Below are 21,857 nucleotides of genomic sequence, written 5' to 3' on the forward strand. Positions count from 1 at the left end.
CGAGCAGGAACAGTGACCACAGCTGCCCGGCTTGGAGCTGGGGTCCAGGGGATCTTGAGGTCAATAAGGCTGCAAGGCCAGGAACCATTCCCTGTCTATTTCAGGTAAGGAAAAAAATCTGCTTTAAAAAAAAAAAAAAAAAAGCTAGACAGAACATAAAATACTGCCCAAAGCCAGTAAGGAGAAAAGGAAGGATTAAAACTCGGGTTTAACTCCACAGCTCATGAAGGGGGAGGCCTGGTGTAACCCAGTGGTTCCCACCTGGGGATCCTCAGTGATGTCTGGAGATATGGGTGGGGGGCACTCCTGGCATTGATCAAGTGGGTGGGGGTCAGGGATGCTGCTTCACACCCCACAGTGCCCAGGTCGGGCCCCCACAGAGAGGGATCCAGCCCCAAATGTCAACAAAGCTGAGTGAGAGACACCCCGCTCCACAGGGAAGAAGTAATAGCTCATCACATGCCCAGACCTACACGTACAAACACGGAAAGTGATCCCAGATATGGCTGACTACCAAGAACTGCAGACCAGTATGCTGGCTGGTACAAGCCATTTGAGTTAAAACCTTTTTCTTAAAAAGACATATTTGTATATGTGCCTGTACGTGAAAAAAAAACAATTCTAGGAGAAAACACCAAAGCTGTTAAGGGTTACAATGGTGCGTATGACTGAGGGGTAGGGGGTTAATTCTGTCCTACGCCCTTCACATAACTTGAATTTTTATTCACCACGAGCAGAGTACTTTGACAATCCCAAAATTAGTTCCACTAACCAGAGATTTGATGATGTTATGAAACTATCTACAGCAAAATGTCAACAGTGCCTAGGTTGAGAAACCCAATGTATGGAAATACGATGTAAAGAAATGACCATGGAGGAAACGATGGGTTAAAGCATACTTCCCCAGAAAAGGGAGGCAGAGAAGTGGGAAACGTGAGAAAGCCTCATGATTAAAAGGGGAAAAACAAAGGCAACCATCAATGTAGACCAACATGTAAAACAGAAAGCCAACAAGAGCTGGAGGCAGGGGATGGCATTCAAGCTACGAAATCACACAAAGTGGCAGCTATGGACTCCCCCACAGGAAACATGATCACAGATTTCAATTCAAGCACACAGACCAACTTGTACTTTAGTCTGCTCTGTGGAGGTGAAGTCCATGTGGAATCTTCCTCCCAGCAGGCAGCAGTGCAGTCATATGCAGTCAATGAACAGGTAACCCCATCTGCTTTCACTCACATTAGGAGCCTATGCACCCCAAGACCCTGGTGCCATACAGAACACTTCCATACATAACTTACTTCCACATATAACTTAGTGGGTACTGGCCACGGCTTTCTAGAAAAGCAAATTGGAACCTTTTAGCTGTGCTTTTGGCCTCAGTCATTGGCTTTTAATTATAGGGAAAGTAACCAGGCACCTTTTTTCTCTGACTTATTTAACATGCTATCACTGCATTTTCTCACATCACTAAGTATTCTTTGAAAACATAGTTTTTCGTGGCTGTCCATATATTTACATTGAGTTAATATATCATAATTGATGAACTAATTTCCTTACTATTGGCCACGTAGACTGTTCCCATTTTTTGCTTTATATATAAAGCTGCTGCAAACATCTTTATGCCCATCTCTAATTACCAACGCATTTTTTTAATATATGTTTTTAGAGATGGCATTAAGGGATCAGAGACCATTACATATTTGTAAGGTTCTTGAAAACACACTAAGTTATTGTTCAGAAAGATTATTCCATCTTATACTATCCTTCTGTTCACACCCTCTTCAGCACGGGTGTTACTTTTATTAATATTCACCATTTTAAAGGTGAAAAACAGAATCTTGTTTTCTTTCTTAATAATTTTTAAAAATTATTTATTTATTTATTGGCTGCATTGGATCTTCATTGTTGCGGGTGGCCTTTCTCTAGTTGCGGGGAGCAGGGGCTACTCTTCATTGTGGTGCACGGGGTCCTCATTGCTGTGGCTTCTCTTGTTGCAGAGCACAGGCTCTAGAGCGCAGGCTCAGTATTTGTGGCGCACAAGCTTAGTTGCTCTGCCGCATGTGGGATCTTCCTGGACCAGGGATCAAACCCTCGTCCCCTGCACTGATTGGCAGGGGGGTTCTTAACCACTGTGCCACCAGGGAAGCCCTTTAATAAATTTTTTGCTTATTGATTTTAGATTTGCATAAGAGTTATAAAGATAATACAGACATCTGTTTATCTTTCACCGTGCTTCCCCTCATGTTAACAGCTCACATAACCAGGGCACATTTGTCACAACTAAGACTTCAACGTTGCTGTGCTACTCTTAACCTAGCTCCACAGTTTATTCAGATTTCACTAGTTTTCCCACTAATGGCCCCCTTCTATGTGTCACCCTTGCATCTCTGTTTTGCTGATGAGAAGATAGAGGTTCAGAGAGGTTAAGTGACTTACCAAAGTCACAGAGCTGCTGAGTGGCACAGCCTGGATGCAACCCACACCCGAAGGACTCCAAATCCAAGAGTACCCCAAGCATGCCTCCCTCCCTCTCATCCCATCCTAAGTCCCCCTCGAAACACGAAAGGCTGATCTCCAGTTCTCCATTAACACATGAGGTGATCCAAGGTAAGTTGCTGGGTGATTAAGCACCAGGACAGAACTAAGTAGGCATCTTTCCCTTCAAACAGCCCCTTGAGAAACTATTTCTAAGCAATATGCCACCTCGTGACATTTCTGGATACATCCTTGGAAATCACCTTCAGAGACAAAGCAAAAATCTTATACCTAACAAACACAGTCCTGTGACTTGGTAATAATATCTCCCATTCAACCAAAATCAACCCTGTTCCTATCGGGCCGTCCACCTTATTCATCACTGAGTGACCTTTGGCTGGGTGGAGGGCATTCTAAGGTGGTCCCCCAGCAATCCTCAACTCCTGGTCCCCATGCCTGTATCACTGCTGCCCGCTGAGTGTGAGTGGGACCCGTGACTTGCTTCTAACCACGAGAATACGGCATTGGCCTGGGATGTCTTTTCCATGACTATCTTAGGTGAGAATGTAACTTCCATCTTGCTAGCAGACTCTCTCCTTTGCTGCTGTGATGAAGCAGGTTTCCATGCTGGGGAGGCCTACTGGCCAACAGCCAAAAAAACCCAAGAATGGCCTGCAGCCAACGGCCAACAAGAAACTAAACCATGCCAACAGCCACACGAGTGAGCTTGGAAGCGGTCCTTCCCCAGATGAGATAAGACAGCAGCCCAGGCCGACAATCTGACTACAGCCTGGGAGACCCTGAGCAGAAGAACCAGCTAAGCTGCAGCTGGATTCCTGACCCATGGAAGCAGAAATCGTGAGACAATAAACGTGTGCTGTTTCAAGCCTCTAAGTTTGCAGTGATTTGTTACGCAGCATTAGAAGGCTAATATGCACTGTTTTCAAGTTCAGATCTACCCCCTAAAGATGAAAACCTGAAATGTATTCGAAACATACAAATTTGTATATTTGAAATATACAGAAATGGTGCAGCCTGCTCTTAAAGGCAATCACATCTGAGCAATGTTCCAAGGACACAGTCTCCCAAGGTGACTGAAAATGGAGAGGACGCCTGCTCCAATGTGAAATCTGGGGGCGGTGACCACACAGAGATTATCCTTGGCTGACAATCAAAACCAGATTTTCACACTCTACAGCAGATACTACATCAGGCAGCTTCTGCACTGTCAGGTTTGAAGACTGTGCTGTTGTGTGTCACCAAAAAGAAAAACTGATTCAGAAAACAATGCTATATGATATATATATATACATATATATATATATATATATGTATATATATATAATACTACTTTTCTTAAAACAGAACTGCCATAACGCCTCCCCTCTGGCTGAGACTAGAATAGATAAAAGTCCAGATTTTTACACACTTGGGACGGGCAATGTTTTAACACATGGAACATTCTATGGGGTTGCAAACTGCTTTATATTCTTCAAACATATCCCCACTGTGCCAACCACCCTGACAGTTGGTCATATTCGCAAATGAATCACATTCTTGGAGACAGATGCACAGTGGAACTAAAGGGTCTCTCCACCACAGAGGGGGCCTCACTAAATCCCCAGACCATAGCAGGAAATAGGAGTCTGGCTTTTACGAGACATCCAGGCTCAGGGAATACTGGAAGGGAGAATGCCATGGCCAAGTTCAGTGTTATCCATCGAAATTCCGTAACTGCGAAGACCAGGAAGTGCTGGCCAGCAAGGAGAGAAAGAGGTTGCTCGGCGGTAAGGAGGCAGGAAACTGAACCAGGCTGGTAAGAGACTACAAATCTCAGCTTGCGTGGCCCCTCTCCTGAGGACAGCTCTGAAGGACAGCCATGACCTACACTGGTTCAGGTGTGGACCTCGCCCTCCAGAAAACTGCTGGGGAACAGCTCCCCAGGGTCCTATAGGATACCAAGAAAAACACAAGAAAAAAACGTACATTCCCACATATTGCAGGGGGGTTCTTAATAAGGAAGAGAAACAATTTTGCCCCCAGGGGACCCTGGGGATGTCTGTGGTCATCACGACTGGGGGGCTCCCAGCATCGAGTGGGTGGGGCCAGGGACGCTGCTCCACCCCCCACAGCGCCCAGGGTGGCCCCACCACGCCCCGCTGTCAGCTGTGCTGAGGCTGAGAAAGCCCGCCCAGCCCGCCCTCGGGGCTAGAGGGACTCGATCGTCTTTATTACAGACCCAAATCTGTGTCACCCCCACAGAGGAAAAAATGGCCGCTTAATTACATTTCCATACGTGCTACCGAGAATTCTTCTAGGGAAGACAGTTTGGGAACATCATCTGGAGACAGAACGTCCCAGGCGGTGCTGAGTCAGTGTGGGGCTTCGAGCTTCACTCTGATGTCAGCCGGCATCACACAGCAGCCGACAATTCCAAACGCCTTATCTTTGGCCTTGATCCCGTTACACACGACTGGGGGCGACTCTGCACCCCCTCCACCCGGGGGACACTGGCCAATGTCTGGGGACGTCTGGTCGTCATGACTGGCGGGAGGGGCTCTCGGCTTTAAGGGGGTGGGGCCAGAGAGGCTGCTCCACACACCACCGTGCCCAGGACGGCCCCACAGAGAAGGACCCAGCCCTACAAGGACGCTGCCTTGGAGGCAATGAGCCTGGAGGGGCAGGTCAGGCGTGGAGGGTGAGGAATGCAGAGGGCGGGGATCCCAGGGGAGCAGGTGAGGGTGTGCCCGGCTCTTGCAGTCATCTCAGTTCATCACTTTGAGCTAAGTTTTATTATTTCCCCATTTTAAAGGTGAGGAAGCAGAGGAGGAATGCCCAGTGGGGGGCTGGAAAGGGCTTTGGAGTGCAATGGGGTTTTTTAAGTATCTTTTTTTTTAACTAATTAACTTATTTATTTTGGCTGTGAGGGCTCTTTGTTGGGGCATGCAGGCTTCTCTAGCAGCGCCGCGCAGGCTCGGTAGTTGCAGCGCATGGGCTTAGTTGCGGTATGCGGGATCTTAGCTCCCTCACCAGGGATGGAAGCCGTGTCCCCTGCATTGGAAGGCGGATTCTTAACCAATGGACCACCGGGAAGTCCCACGCATTGGGTTCTGATGGACACGTGGGGTCACCATGCACCCGCAGTACGACCGGGGGCAGGTTTTACAACTGCTCTAAACCGGGAACAAATACGTCCACTCAGGTGTTTACGGTGGGGTCTCCCCCTCGGCACTGCTGACACCTGGGCTGGGTCGTTCTCCACGGGGGGGGCCATCGGCGGTTAAAGGCTAACTCAACTCAGTGGCATCGATGGCATCTGGCGCGTGGCCAGAACTCAGTGACTCATTCGGCCCTTTTCTGTTTTCCCGCGGTGGGTGGTGCAGACGAGGCCACCCAGCCAGGCCTCTTGGGCTGCGCCCCCAATGCGGGCTCAGCACTCTGCCCTTCACAACCTCTGTGTCCAGGACACAGAATTACCCCAACTGCCAGGCGCGGGGGGATGTCTACAGCGCACAGATATTCCCCCCACCAACTGGCCACTCCCGGGTAACCGGACGCCGCCCTAGCAGTGACCGAGCGCGGCTTGCACGCTGCCATCCTTCCACAGACGTCAGTGCGAGTGTCCATTTGGCTCAAAGGACAAGTCCATCCCTGTGACACCCTAAGGCCCTCTTGCCCCATCCAAAAATCTCTAATCCTCCGCCCAAAATCATTCAGGGAGAAAGTCATCCAGTGGCTAGGCAATCACTCCAATCCCAAAGTCTCACTATGCCACAAGGCCCCCTACATTCCACCAGGTTCCAGAAGATTCCAGGAAGTTCCATAATTCTTGACCTTTCACCTCCCCCACACCTTGGCGCCCCCCCTCCCAGTCCCCTCCCACAAAGGAGGGCAGGACTGTGGACAATCCCACAGCCTCACCTCACTCGCTGCTTTCTCCCAGGGACCCCAGAGCACCTGCCTTCCTTCTATGTTCCGTGCATGGCCAGTTAGGGCCCAGGGCTGGCAAGACCTACGTCCAAGGTGTGACTGCCCTGCAGCCCCAGACGCAGAGGAATTCACGCCCTTGTGCCAGACTTTCAGGGATGGGGCTTAAAACGAGAACGTGTCAGAGATCACAGCTCCAAGGGCTTGACCTCAGCCAGAGACAGGTGTCCCCCCACAGCCCGTCAAGAACTGCCAGTGGTTTCGCGCCCTGAAATGTCACCACTCAGACCAACAGGTGGGGGGCTTTTTTGGTAACATAAACATAAAATTTACAATTTTAACCATTTTAAAGTGCACAATTCAACGGCACTTAATATAGTCACAGAGCTGTGCACCCCATCTAGTTCCAGAACATTCCACCACCCCAGAGAGAAGCCCCATCCCCATCGGCAGTCACTCCTCATCCTCTGACAACCCCAGCTGCTGACAACCACTAAGCCACTCTCTGTGTCTGTTGAGTTGCCTGTTCTGAACGTTTCCCATCAGTGGAGTCACACCTTCTGTGTCCTTCTGTGTCTGCTTCTCTCCCTGAGCATCATGTTCTCAGGGTCTGTCCACGTGGTATCACGTGTTAGGGCTTCTCTCCTTTTCATGGCTGAGTGATGTTTCCATGTGTAGAGGCACCACAGTTTTGTTTATCGGCTTGTTTGTTGATGAAAAGACACAGGTGGCTTCCCTATTTTGGCCACCGTGAATCATGCTGCCGTGAACAGTAACATTCAGGTTTTCGTGGGGACGTATATTCTCATTTCTCTTGCACAGACACCCAGGAGCAGAATTGCTGGGTCATATGGAAACTCTAAGTTTGACCTTTTGAGATGCTGCCAGACTGTTTTCCAATCAGCTGCCCCATTTCCTATTCCGGCCAGCAGGGCACAAGGGTTCTACCCTTTCCACGTCCTCACCAACACTTGCTACTGTCTGTCTTTTGATTCTAGCCATCCTGATGGGTGTGAAGGAGTGTCTCACTGTGGTTTTGATTTGCGTTTCTCTGAGGGCTACTGACGTGGAGCATCTTTTCATATGAGATCACCATTTTTAATGCTAGGAGACAGGTATACCAAAGCCAGCCTCACACACCCAAATCCATGTCCAGAAGGAAGCATGGCTGGTTCCCTCACCGAGACAAAAAAGCCTGTGCAAAACACAAGCAGGGGACTTCCCTGGTGGTCCAGTGGATGAGACTTCGCCTTCCAGTGCAGGGAGTGCAGGTTTGATCCCTGTTCAGGGAGCTAAGATCCCACATGCCTCGGGGCCAAAACACCAAAAACACATAAAAAACAGAAGCAATGTTGTAACAATTTCAATAAACACTTAAAAAAAAAAAACCCACACAGGCAACATGACCTGCTTTGTCTCACCAAAGAGCTACAGGGTGTTAGAGCCTGGGGCTGGGGTCCCTCCTGGCTTGCCCTCCCCCTACCCCCGCCCCGCTCAGTTCTTTTTTTTTTTTATTTAAATATAACTGATTTACAATATTGTGTTACTTTCAGGCGTACAGCAAAGTGATTCGGTTATACATATATATACATGAATGTATCTGTGCTCTGTTTTTATTCTTTTCCATTATAGTTTATTACCAGATACTGAATATAGTTCCCTGTGCTGTACAGTAGGTCCTTGTTGTTTATCTGTTTTATATATAGCGGTGTGTTTCTGCTAATTCCACACTCCTGATTCATCCCCCTCCCCTCCTTGGTAACCAGAAGTTTGCTTTCTAAGCCTGTGAGTCTGCTTCTGTTTTGTAAATAAGCTCATTTGTACTGTTTTTTAGATTCCACATATACGTGGTATCACTGATATGTCTTTTTCTGTCTGACTGACTTCCCTTAGTATGATAATCTCCGGGTCCATCCACGTTGCTGCAGATGGCATTATTTCATTCTCTTTTATGGCTGAGTAGTATTCCATGGGGTGGGGGTGGGGGGTGCAATGCAGCCCTGGGTGAGGGCCACCATGCAAAGTGAAATGCAAGACAACAGTGAGCAACGCATCATGGGAACCTTGACCTGGGGCAGGCGGAGGAGGAGGGCGAGAGACGCACTGTAGCTCTGGGGGCAGGAAGGCATCACATTAGCCCCAGAATGCACACTCTAGCACATTCTGGAAGATTCGACCTGGGCAGAGTGAATAAGAACCCCTCTAAAGACATGCAGCCAATGTAACTATAATGGGAAACTCGTCTCCAAGAGGCGGCAGGAGAGAATCCCACATCGTGGGCTCGGCCACAGACACAAGGAAGGTGTGTAGCTGGCAACTCCACCCGCCCTTTCGGGTCCAGCACAGCCCACGACGGGCAGGCACCTTGATCCGCGCCATGGACCAGAAGCGAGATGAGAAGCTGTGGGGACACAGAGCTTTATCTGGGCTGCAGTTCCTTAAACAGCATTAGTTTCCTGCAGTTGCTGTAACAAACTGCCACAAATTCAGGGCTTAAAACAACGCACATAGATTCCCTCATAGTTTTGGAGGTCAGGAGTCTGGCTCAGGCCTCACGGGGCTAAATCCAGGCAGGACTGGTCCTTCCAGAGGCTCCAAGGGAGCATTGGGTCCTGCCTTTTCCAGCTTCTGGAGGCCCTGCATCCCTGGCTCGCGGCCCCTTCCTCCCTCCTCACAGCCAGCAGCGCAGCCTCTCCCATGTCTCTCTCTGCCTCGGACCCGCCCGCCTCCCTCTTCTAAGGACCCTGGGATGACACTGGGCCCCCTGGGGAATCCAGGGTCACCCCCACCTCAGGGGCCTTAAATTCATCCCCCCTGCAAAGTCCCCTGTACCCCACGAGGTGACATATCACAGGCCCCGGGACCAGGACGGGGACGTCCTTGGGGCCATCACTCTATTACGGCTTGCTTCTGCTTTTTTCATTCCTCCATGCTTCTGTCTGAATGAAAAAGCCATTTTTTCCTGCACATTTCATCCCTGCCGGCTACTAAACATACCTTCTGCGTGGTCTGCTCAACCGCCCTTGAGGCAGGAGCCTCCTTTATAGATAAAACCAACCAACCGACCCAAAACTGAAGCTCAGGCTAATGAAAACTGGGTGAGGTCCCCCGGCGACTGCAGAGCGGAGATGGCTGGCAGCCTGGTGGGGTCAGGGCAGCATCACTGGACACGGGGGTAGGTGGAGGCCAGATGTGGGGAAGCAGGGCAGGCTGACAGCGGGTAGGAGGCATTTGTCAGAGCCGAGCACCTCACCCCCCACCGGGCCAGGCGAAGGAGCAGGAGTGCAACCCCAGAGGTAGGAGGGAGAGAAATCCACGGTGCAGAGGAAGCTGCCCCCGGCCGGCTGTGTGGGAACAAGGATGGGGGCGGGGGGTGGGGGTGGGGCAGTGAATGGAATCCGCCAGAAGAACTCAGATCCTGCCAAAGCCCCCCAGGGCTGAGCTGCCAGAGAGGCAGCAAATGGACGAAAACCCCACCAGGCAGAGAAGCACAAGCAATCCAGAGGTTTCAGAATAGACGATGGGCCCCGCGATGCCACTCCTGGGTGTCCACCCGGGAGAACTGAAAACAGTCAACCACACAATAGCCTGCAGATGGATGGTCCCTGTGGCGCGAATCACAGCAGCCCCGACGCCCCGGACAGATGAACGTATCACGGCAACGGGATGGATGCGTACCCGGGAATACTATTCTGCTGTAACATGAACGTGGAGGGGCCCTGAGAACACGAGGCTCAGGGAGAGAAGCAGACACAGAAGGCCACACAGGGTGTGATTCCATTTACGTGAAACGTCCAGAACAGGCAGATCCACAGGAGCAGAGAGTGGGTTCCTGGTTGTCGGGGGCCGGGGGGGGAGGGGAGTGAGTGTTTAATGGGGACAGTTTCAAATTCACAAGATGAAAAGGTGCAGGACGGGTGGGAGGTGGATGCAGCACGGCGTGAATGTGCTTGATGCTGCTGGGCTGTATGCCTAAAAGCAGTTAAAGTGGTGAATCTGATGTGACATGTAATTCACCACGGTGGAAAAACAAAACAAAACAAAGCAGAGTGGGTGGAAGTGGATGCAGGGAGGTGAGTAAGGACGCTCGCTCGGCACTGAGTGGAGAGAGACCGGCGAGGGCGGGGGGAAGGGAAGAAGGAAGGGGGACAGTGTCTGGCGTGTGACAAACTGATTTATTGATTCCCAGAAGCTACCATGACCGGCAGGGCTCTTCCCCTGGGGGTGGCGGGAGACATGCAGGGGACCGTCCTCACACCCGCCCCGGCACCATCCCACCATTGTTGGCTGAGTAAAGAGGCCACTGAGAAAAAGGCTTTGACAAAACAAAGAGTCCCATTCACCATCCCAGGTCCCAGAGCGGGAGCTATTCATGCCCTCTTTCTCTGGGGACATCTCTCAGGGGCACCCAGTTTCACTTTTAAAGGACACACCAAACACCTCCCCACAAAGCAGCCTGTTTTCTAGCAACCCTCTGCTTTGGCCAGACGCTCCACCAACGTGAGCCAGCACCCAGGGTGCCGCTCGGAAGCAGGGACCCAGGCGGAAGGGCAGGGACAGCAGCCCCCACCAGGGGTCCCAGCCTCAGGCCGCCTGTGCCAGAACTCTAGCCTGGGGTTTCAAAGCTCCCCCTCCTTTGATGGGAAAGTGGCACCTCTGCAAAGCTGGGCCAGAACACAGGCAGGGCCAGCTTCTGCTGGGATTTCAGTCACCAGCGGCGGGACCCATCCAACTTCCACGCCCCCCACCATGGATTTGGGACGGGTGGGGACCATGTGTCTCACAGTAGGATGAAGACGTTTCTCCCCAACACCCCGCAGTGTCTGCGGCCACAATATGCAGGACGATGAGCTTTCAACTCCCCAAAATCATGTCCAGGAGCACAGCCTTCACTGGGTATGATCAAACCAGGAGAAAGCTGACATCACGTCGCAAAGCTGGAAGGCAAAGTCTGCAGCACAGAGGATGGAGAAACCGGCGGGGGCGGGGGGGGGGGGTGCAAACACTACCTGGGGCAGGTATTCAAGGTTAACATCTGGGCAAAGCCACGTGGGTGTCGGCGACCCCCGGGGAGTGACGAGAAGCTCTGTGTGTTCTTCCCCAAACTAATAACTTTGATCTAATCATGAGAAAAACATCACAGAAACCCAGACCGAGAGACATCTTACAAACCTCCTGACCCGTCCTGCTCACGGCTGTCCAGGCATGAAAAGCAAAGTCAGAGGAACTGTCGCCACTCAGAGGGGCTAAGGAGACGTGAAGACTACATGTCATGTGGGATCCTGGAGGGGGCCCTGGGGCAGAAAAGGACATCAGGGGAAGCTAGTGGAATCCAAACTAGGTATGGGCTTGAGTCCATGGTGATGTGCCCGTGCTGATTTCTTAGGGTGGCAAAGGCGCCCCGGGAAGGCAGGATGCTGGCAGTGGGACTGGCTGGGTGAGGGACACACAGGACTCTCTGCACTACCTCTGTGACTTTTCTGGACATCTGAAATTAGTCCAAAATAAAAAGTTAATTAAAAAAAAGGAACAGGGAGTTTGGGATTAGCAGATACAAGCTATATATAGGACGGATAAACAACAAGGTCCTACTGCCTAGCACAGGGAACTACATTCAATATCCTGTGATAAATCATAATGGAAAAGAATATATATATACGTATAAATGAGTCACTATGCTGTACAGCAGAAATTAACACAACATTTTAAATCACCTACACTTGAACAACAACAACAAAAAAGCAGATCTCAGAACTCAGTCCACTACCTTACTTAGAGACAACGTGTGGGGCGCTGGCTGTGGTACCCGGAGCGACAGACACGGGCATCAGCTCATCTTAGGCCCCATTTCACAGAGAGGGAAGTGGGGGCCCTGAGGAGAGGAGACTTGACAATTTGGAAATAAGAAATGGAGCTGAGCCTGGAACCTGAGGTTCCAGAACCCTGGTCCCTCATCCTTCATCGCCCCAAACCTACATACATCTAAGGTTTGTGAAAATCACTGGACATGCTTTTGTTTTCTTTACACAGCCCCTGAGGGGCTCCAAGAACCGTCTGATGAGAGAGAGAAAGAGAGACAGAGAGACAGAAAGAGACAGACAGACAGACAGAGACAGACAGAGAGAGACACAGAGACAGAAAGACAGAGAGAAAGAGAGAGAAAGACAGATGGAGACAGAGAGACAGAGAGAGAGAAGCCCATCTATTTTTTTAAACAGTAAAACCGCCCAGTTCCTCCCAAAGCTGCACCGGCTCTGCTTCCTCCATCACCTCCTGCTGTCAATCATTCAAGTCAAAAACAATGCTGCATTTCATGAAGCAGCAACTTCAAGGGGAAAAAAATTCCATTTCTCGCTCCTGCCTCAAATATTTAAAAGTCAGCCTGCAAGAACGAATCTGTCAGCTTCCCAACCTAAAGAGAGAGGCGGTGCTAAGTGCAGCAGGTGCTGAGCCAGGAGCCCCGCCAAGGGAAGGGAGCCTCAGTTTTCACAGCAGCCCGGCCTCTTCCACGGTGGCTCTGGGACGCTTTGCCTGGCAACTGTGGCTCTTACAACATCGTTCTACAAAACACCCTGACATTATTACAAGGGTTTGTCTGAATATGCATTTAGATGACCATTACCTCACGGTGTTCCTATTTTGTTCTCATTTACTTTACATGCTTGTTTTGGTTTACTATGCAAAAGCTAGGAGCACAGACATTCATACGTAGTTTTACGTTTGTAAATCTTTACATAACGTCATAATAAACATAACTGATGTCTTAAAATGAGACTTATTTTTGAGCTATCAGAGGTCACAGTTCTGCAAATCTAAGAGCCTGTTATTTCTGGACTTAACCTGAGTGGTTAAGAATCCTCCGGAAGGGACCAGAGAATCAATATTTTCCACTTTGTGAGCCACACGTCTCGTGTGTGGTGGGAGAGCCGCCATAAGCAAATGCCAATAAGACTCTGCTTCTAGACACTGAAATGTGAACTCTAGGTAATTTTCATGTGTCATGACATATCAGGCTTCGTTTGATTTTTTTCAACTATTTAAAAATGTAGGGACTTCCCTGCCGGTCCAGTGGTTAAGACCCTGTGCTTCCACTGCAGGGGGTGTGGGTTTGATCCCTGGTCGAGGAATCAAACTAAGATCCCACATGCCACATGGTGCCACCAAAATTAAAATAAAATTAATTTAATTTAAAAAATAAATAAAAATGGGGACTTCCCTGGTTTCTCAGTGGTTAAGAATCCACCTGCCAATGCAAGGGACATGGGTTCCAGCCCCAGGCCGGGAAGATCCCACATGCTGCAGAGCAACTAAGCCCCTGAGCCACAACTACAGAGCCCACATGCCACAACTACTGAAGCCCGTGCACCTAGAGCCCGTGCTCCGAAACAAAAGAAGCCACTGCAATGAGAAGCCTGCGCACCGAAATGAAGAATAGCCCCCACTCACCGCAACAAGAGAAAGCCCGTACGCAGCAACGAAGACCCAACACAACCAATAAATAAATAAATAAATAAATTTATTTAAAAAAAAATAGATGACAAGCAAGGCTGTGGCCCATAAGCCACGTCGCCCCCTGGACTGAACAATCTCAGAGCTCTTCCAGAACTGACTTTCCAAGATGCTCTGATTCTCAATCCACATTTTCAACCAGCAGATACTTCAGTACCTCTGAAAATGACCCACAATGTGTCCAAATGCTAAGCTATACTCATGTGCCTCCAGAAGAAGGGTCTTCTCTTAAAATTCCCCTTATTTGCTTCCTAGACCTGCCACATCGGGGTGGCAGCCACTAGCCACGGGGGCACTGAGCACAGGATGAAGCTCAGTCTAAGATGTAAAACTCTGTACGTACAAAATACACATCAGATTTCAAAGACTTTGTACAAAAGAAAGAATGTAAAGTAGCTCATTCACACCTTTTTCACATTGATTACATGTTATAAATGATAATATTTTGGATGTACTGGGTTTTGTAAAATGTATCACTGAAATCTGTTTCACCTATTTTGCTGTTTGGACTGTGGCTAGTCAATCATTTTAAATTACATCTAACATAGACTGATCATAATTAAAAAGTCTACAAATAACAAATGCTGGGGAGGGTGTGGAGAAAAAGGAACGCTTCTGCACTGTTGGTGGGAATGTAAGTTGGTGCAGCCACTATGGAGAACAGTATGGAGGTTCCTCAGAAAACTAAAAATACAATTACCATATGACCTAGCAATCCCATTCCTGGGCACATATAGTTTTCCAGAGAAAACTGTAATTCAAAAATATACATGCACCCCTATGTTCATAACAGCACCGTTCACAATAGCCAAGACATGGATGCTACCTAAATGTCCATCAACAGATGAATGGGTAAAGAAGATGTGGTACATATGTACAATGGAATATTACTCAGCCATAAAAAAGAACAAAATAATGCCATTTGCAGCAACATGGCTGGACCCAGAGGTGATCACACTAAGTGAAGTAAGTCAGAAAAAGAAAGACAAACACCATATGATATCACTTACATGTGGGATCTAAAATATGGCACAAATGAACCTATCTATGAAACAGAAACAGACTCACAGACGTAGAGACCAGACTTGTGGTTTTTCAAGGGGCGGGGGGAGGGATTGAATGGGAATTTGCAGTTAGGAGATGCAACTATTACATTTAGAATGGATAAATGACAAGGTCCTACTGTACAGGACAGGGAACTATATCCAGTCTCCTGAGATAAACCACAACAGAAAATTAAAAAACAAAACAAAACAATGTATACATGTGTACAACTGAGTCACTTTGCTGTACAGCAGAAATTAACACAACATTGTAAATCAACTATAGTTCAATAAAAATATTTTATAATAAAATAAAATCACATCTGACATAGAGAACAGACTTGTGGTTGCCAGCGGGGAGGGGGTGTGGGGGAGAGAAGAATTGGGAGTTTGGAATTAGCAGATGCAAACTATTATATATATAGGATGGATAGATGACAAGTCTTACTGTACAGCACAGGGAATGATTTCCAATCTCTTGTGACAAATCATAATGGAAAGAACATGAAAAAGAATATACACGTGTATAACTGAGTCATTTTGCTGTACAGCAGAAATTAACACAACACTGTAAATCAACCACACTTCAATAAAATAAATTTTTTAAAAATAAAAAAATGCAGGACTTCCCTGGTAGCGCAGTGGTTAAGAATCCGCCTGCCAGTGCAGGGGACAGGGGTTCAATCCCTGCTCCAGGAAGATCCCACATGCTGAGCAGCAACTGAGCCCATGAGCCACATCTACTGAGCCCAAGTGGCGCAACTACTGAAGCCCAGGAGCCTAGAGCCCGTGCTCCGCAACAAGAGAAGCCACCACAATGAGAGGCCCACGTACCGCAACGAAGAGTAGCCCCTGCTTGCTGCAACTAGAGAAAGCCCACACGCAGCAATAAAGACCCAACACAGCCAATAAATAAATTAATTTAAAAAAACACAATTATGTCTGAGGCTCAAATCCTGTTTCTATTGGACAGCATGGCTTTTTGGAGTGGAGAACGTGGAGGAATTATTCATATAAGCCTGCGACCAGTACAGTTACACCTTTCCCAACCAGCTTTCAAGGTTACTAAGCTGTTCTTAGCTCCTCGCCCATAAAACAAAAAAAAAGGGGAGGAGGGGTGAACTGATAGAACACAGAGGATTTTTAGGGCAGTGAACTACCCCGCACAGTACTGACAGGGTGGATACGTGTCAGTACACATCTGTCTCAACCCACAGAACGTACAAGACCAAGAGGGAACCTTCACGTCAACTACGGACATTGGGTGATAGTGACATGTCCATGCAGGTTCCTCGATTATAACAAATGTCCCACAGGTGGGGGACGTTGTTGATGCGGAGGCTGTGCCCACATGGGGGGCAGAGGCATATGGAAAACCTCTGTACCTTCTGCTCAGAGTGAACCTAAAACTGTTTTAAAAAAAAATAAAGTGTATTAAAGGACTTCCCTGGCAGTCCAGTGGTTAAAGACTCTGGGCTTCCAATGCAGGGGGTGCACATTCCATCCCTGGTCTGGGAACTAAGATCCCACATGCCGCATGGCGCAGCCAAAAAACAGAAAGAAATAAGCAGGAAAAAAAAGTTTATTAAAAAAATATCTTTTTACCTTAGTGCAATCATAGAATCGTAAAATCTTATTAGAAATAGTTCAGCCCCGCTGTTCCCATCTGCGGGTGACTCTGCCCCCTCAGGTGACACTGGGCCATGTCTCGGGCACCTGTGGTCATCAAGACTGGGCGCTCCTGGCATCAAGTAGGTAGGGGCCGGAGAGACTGCTCCACACCCCCCAGCGGCCAGGATGCCCCCCGAGAGAGGATGACCTGGCCCCCAGTGTTCACATTGCCGAGGAGGAGAGACCCTGCCTTAATCAAACCCATCATGTTAATAACAAGACACCTCACATTTACAGAGAAGTCCCACCGCCTCCTCCGGAGGTGCCTCACTGGGTCTGCACAACCTGGAGGTAACCTGTGACCTCCTCCAAGCCCCTGTCCCCATGAACCTGAAAACTCCCACTTCCTCCCAGGGGCCCAGGCGGGGCCCACACAGGCCCCGAGTTCTCCATTTTCTGTGAGATGGTGCAAATGTTGATGTTTCCGGTGTTGAGAAAGAGGGCACAGGGCTGGGGGGCAGGGTGGGGGCAGGGGGGCATTTAGCAACTAGGACCACAGGGCTCCACAAAAGCTGGCTCTCACCCCACGAGGGTGACCCCTTTCTAGGTGGCGTGGGATGCACTGTGTCCCTCCTTCAAAAGATGCATGCACTTCCTAAGCCTGGTAGCTGGGAATGGGACCTGATTTGGAAATGGCATCTCTGTGGGTGTCATCGAGCTAAAGCGAGGTCACACAGACTAAGGTGACCCCAACCCAAGGACTGGTGTGCTCAGAAGAGGGAACTGTGGACACACACGAGACTTGATAAAGATTCTCTCCTTGATCTGATTCTACTCAGGCGACCTTGACCTTTCCAACTGGGCCTCGGCACTTGGGTCCCCATGTTCATCTCGGCATTGTTCAGTTTTAACAAGGATCCTGCTAAGTTGGCCGACTGAGACGCCACCAACCTCCACCTCTGATCACTTCCGACACCTCCATAGGCTCCTCAGCCCCTCCCCCAGGTGGTGCCTGCGCCTGGAATCCTGAGAGACCCCTTTAACCAGAATCTCCCCTTACAGGACTTCCCCGGTGGTCCAGTGGTTAAGAACCCGCAGGGGATGCGGGTTGGATCACTGGTCGGGGAATTAAGATCCCACATGCCACAGGGCAACTAAGCCTGTGCGCCGCAACTACTGAGCTGGTGTGCCACAACTAGAGAGCCAGCATGCCACAACTAGAGAGAAGCGCACTGCAACAAAGATCCTGCGTCCCAAAACTAAGACCCCGCAGCGAAATAAATAAATAAATAAATGTTTTTAAAAAATAAAAATACAAGTTTAGAAACAAAAAGAATCTCCCCTTATGTTTCCTCTTAGCGGTTTTCCATCCACAGACCCTCACCTGCTCCTTGGCTATGCGTCCCCACTTATCTGCGCTGTATTTGGAGTGGAGCCCAGTTTTACACCAAGGTTTCTTTTCCCCGTTGCAATCGTTTCTGGGTAAAGTCTGTTTTTACTGTTCTAACTACTGTCCAGCTCTGGGTTTCCTTTGACAGAGAGTGACAGCCACATGACAACCAAGGTGGAGACCAGAGTGATGCGTCTACAAGCCTTGGGGCACCAAGCATTGCTGGAAACCACCACCTTCCAGAAGGTGGAAGAGGCAGGAAAGACCCTGCCCTGGGGCTCCCAAGGGAAGCTTGGCTGTCCGCACTGATTTCAGACTCCTAGCCTCCAGGTCTGGGAAGAGACGGGTTTCTGTTGCTTCAGGCCACCTGGTCTGCGGTGCTTTGTCACACAAGCAGGGAATGACAAGGCTGGTAGGGCAGGGGCCTTATTCTCCGACCCTCCCGGCCACAGCCTGTCTGCTCCAGCCCAGGAGCTACACAGACTTGGCAGGATTTGCCTCCTCTCTTTGATTTCTCTTGTTTTTTTTTTTTTGTCCAACAAATTAAGGAGCTTCTTAAGAAGGCAGGGGCAGAGGTCATGGCTTTGACCACCAAGGACAAAAGATATGACAGGTGGCAGCCATCGAAAAGCAGAGCTGGCAGTCAGGTTTCAAATTAATTTGCACCCCAGATTCACCTGGCCCCTCGCCCCAGCACCTCGTCACGTCAGCACAGAGGCCCGGAAAACTCACATGTACACACCCACGCACACCCACGGTTATGAAAAGCAAACTAAATGACATACAGCAAAGGTGGGTCATCTTTTTGTATTTTATCATCTCCAGTTAACTTTCAGAAATTTCCAAAAAAGGGAGTAATTTCTACAGATGGGTTTCTCTCCCTCAGCACTGCATCCTGGCATCAGGGGGATGGGGGCCAGGGAGGCTGCTCCCAGGAGGGCCCCCCATAGAGAATGATCAGCCCCCGTGTCTGCGGTGCCCAGGGAGCGGGGAGACCCTGCTCTGCGATGGCTGCACTCCCCCCACCTGCCTCCTGGCAAGCTTCTCAGTTGCAAACCTTTTCTCTGGCCTCTTCCCCTGACATCCCAGGCACAGGTGTCATCCCCACATCTCTGTCCCCGAAAGATTTCGTCCTGTCGCCACACACCTGGGGAGCTCACGGAACACACAGGCCGGGGGCCCCCATCTCCGCCACCCCCAGGGACCCCAACCCAGAAAGCTGGGCCAGGGACACAATGGCCCCGGGAGCCCCGTCTCCACACCGCCCCCCATACGCATACAAGCGCCTCATTCACATGGCGCTCCCAGCGCCTGGCACCCGGTCTGAAGCTTAAAATAGGCACACAACCAGCCTTTGTTGGGGAGAGGAAGGAAGGAAGGAAGGTTTCAGACAAAGGAGACAGCAAACAGCACCATCCAGGAAAGCTGGGGGCAGGCGGCCGGGAGGAGCAGGAGGGGCCGTTACTGGAGTCAAAGTGAAGGTCACTCTGCAGGTAGGGTGGGGCCGATTCCCGGGTGCCACCAGGGCCTAAGGAGCAATTTCGATTTTGTCACGTGCGTGATGAGCTGGTGAAGGTGGCAGAGAAATGAAGAACTGATCTCAGCTTTAGACGGAAGATTCTGGTCAACCCACCAGAGCGGCAGAAACCAGAGGCTGACAGGCCAGCTGGGATGTCGTGAGCAAGAGACGGGGGGGGGGGGGGGGGGGGGGCGTTTAACTCAAGGGGGAAAGAAATGCAGATGGGAGAGAGGCAGAGCTGACCTGCCCCCAACGACCCCCCCACCGCCTGCGCTTTAGTGTAGTGGGCTGTCAAATGCCCAGGGGAAAAAGCCATTTACATAGCAGCGTCATTCTTCACCGCCAAAATATGGGAGCAGCCCAGATGTCCACTGACAGGTGAACGGATAAACACATGCGGTCCCTCCACACACGGCAGCATCACTACTCAGCCACGAAAAGGAGAGAAGCCCTGACACGCGCTACCACGTGGACAGACCCTGAGGACACGATGCTCAGAGAGACACAGAAGGACACACAGGGTGTGACTCCACTGATGGGAAACGTCCAGAACAGGCAGATCCACAGACACAGAGAGTAGGTTCCTGGTTACCAGGGGCTGGGGAGGGGGATCAGGGTGACTACTCATGGGGACGGGGGTCTAATTGGGGTGATGGAAGGTTCTAAGACAGGTTAAGGAGATGGTTGCACAACTCGATAAACTTACCAAAAAACTGAACTGTGTGCTAAAGTGGCTGAGTTTTATGAAATGGAGATTGTAACTCAATTTAAAAGATAAAAAGCAGTAAGACTTTCCCCCTTTGCAATGTTCTCAAGGAGAACTAGTACTGCTTCTGGAAAACTCTCAGAGCTGCCCATAAGCCCCCCAGCCCACCAGCTGGCAGGACAAGATGCAATGTCACAGTGTGGACAAGGAGGAGGCGGGACATGAGTGCCCGGGACAAGTCACACACCTTTTCAGTGACCCACTCTGGTCTCTAAGGTCTCCTGGGTGACATACGGAATGAACACTTTTCCCTAGACCCTAAAGAGAGAGCAGGAGAGGCCATGCCAAAGGGCAGCACAAGAAAGAAGTGGTGAAAAGCAAGGTCCAGAGCTGTCGAAATGCACATTGAACATGGCAAACCTTGACATCCTCAAGGACATGGGAATGCAGGAGACAAACCTTTCCAGAACAAAGACCCGACCCTCGGGCTGTGAAAACACAGCTGCCTGTCTGCCAGAAGCAATGGAAGGGGGAGAAGTCTGTGTCAATATCCAGCAATCATGCAACTGTCCTGGGAACTGCCCTCTCTAGAAAGCTCCAGAAGGTTCTAAAGTCATGGAGGCCAGGCCCAACCACACTTTCGTAAGAAATTACAAAGGATTTTTTTTTCTCCTCCTCCTTCTTTAAGGAAACTGTCAGCTACCACCTCCTGGGGTGCATTTCTGGGGTTAACCAGAGAGAAAAAAGGAAAAAAGAAAGAAAGAAAGAAAGAAATTACAAAGGAGCTTCAAGAACACAAATGCCTGGGATTTCCCCAGCGGTCCTGTGATTAAGACTCCAAGTTTCTACTGCAGGGGGCATGGGTTCGATCCCTGGTCAGGGAACTAAGATCCTGAATGCCCTTCGGTGCAGCCAAAAAAGAAAACCAAACCAAACAAAACAAAACAAACAACAACAACAAGAAAAACCCCATAAATGCCCTAGGAAATACAATTTTAAAGACGATTATTTGTTTCCATATGCAAATGAGAAAACCTCTAATAACTCTTTGGTGAGAAGGCACTTTTTACACTACGACAGGGTGTACCCAAAAAAAAGCCTCCATTCAGTAAACACGATGCTGAACCTTCTATGTGTCTGGGTAATTCACATTCAGTTGTCCTTCCCTTTAAATGAGAGGGCTCCAGGCTTCATGAAACACGGAGCAGAAAACAATGGCATCGGTCACAATTATTTTCAGTAGAAGATCAAGAACCACCCGAAGAACTCTAGCTTCTGTAGAAGCCTCCTGCACTAGGTTACAACCAAGGAAATAAATCGCAAATGTAGGCATCTTTCGGTGCCTACAACTGATCAATTAATCCCATATTCAAAATCACTATAAGTGTTCAAAAGCCACACGTTAAGACCCACCTAGAAAGAAGTTGGCATTTTTAAAATTCTCTAAAAGTGGTGTGAGGGACTTCCCTGGTGGCACAGTGGTTGGGACTCTGCGCTCCCAGTGCAGGGGGCCCGGGTTCAATCCCTAGTCAGGGAACTAGATCCCACATGTTGCAACTAAGACCCAGTGCAACCAAATAAATAAATATTAAAAAAGAAAAAAAGAAATAAAAAATGTAAATAAATATAAGGTGGTGTGATTTTTTTTTCCCCTCTCAAAACAGGAACACGAGA

At 49.5% G+C, this 21,857-nt stretch overlaps 1 protein-coding gene across 2 annotated transcripts in view; it reads right to left on the reverse strand.

Moving 5' to 3' along the window:
* The window catches only part of GNG7 (G protein subunit gamma 7), a 147,296-nt gene that overhangs the window by 122,855 nt on the left and 2,584 nt on the right, over positions 1 to 21,857 (reverse strand). The window contains exon 1 of one of the 2 annotated variants that reach the window (XM_057709867.1): positions 4,765 to 4,786. The exons of the other annotated variant lie outside the window; for it this stretch is intronic. The gene's annotated coding sequence lies outside the window, so the exon portion shown is untranslated. Of the gene's footprint in view, positions 1 to 4,764; positions 4,787 to 21,857 lie in introns of those variants that run through there. 2 annotated transcript variants of the gene reach the window in all.

Source organism: Hippopotamus amphibius, chromosome 15 (genome assembly GCF_030028045.1).
Source record: "Hippopotamus amphibius kiboko isolate mHipAmp2 chromosome 15, mHipAmp2.hap2, whole genome shotgun sequence".
NCBI lineage: Eukaryota > Metazoa > Chordata > Mammalia > Artiodactyla > Hippopotamidae > Hippopotamus > Hippopotamus amphibius.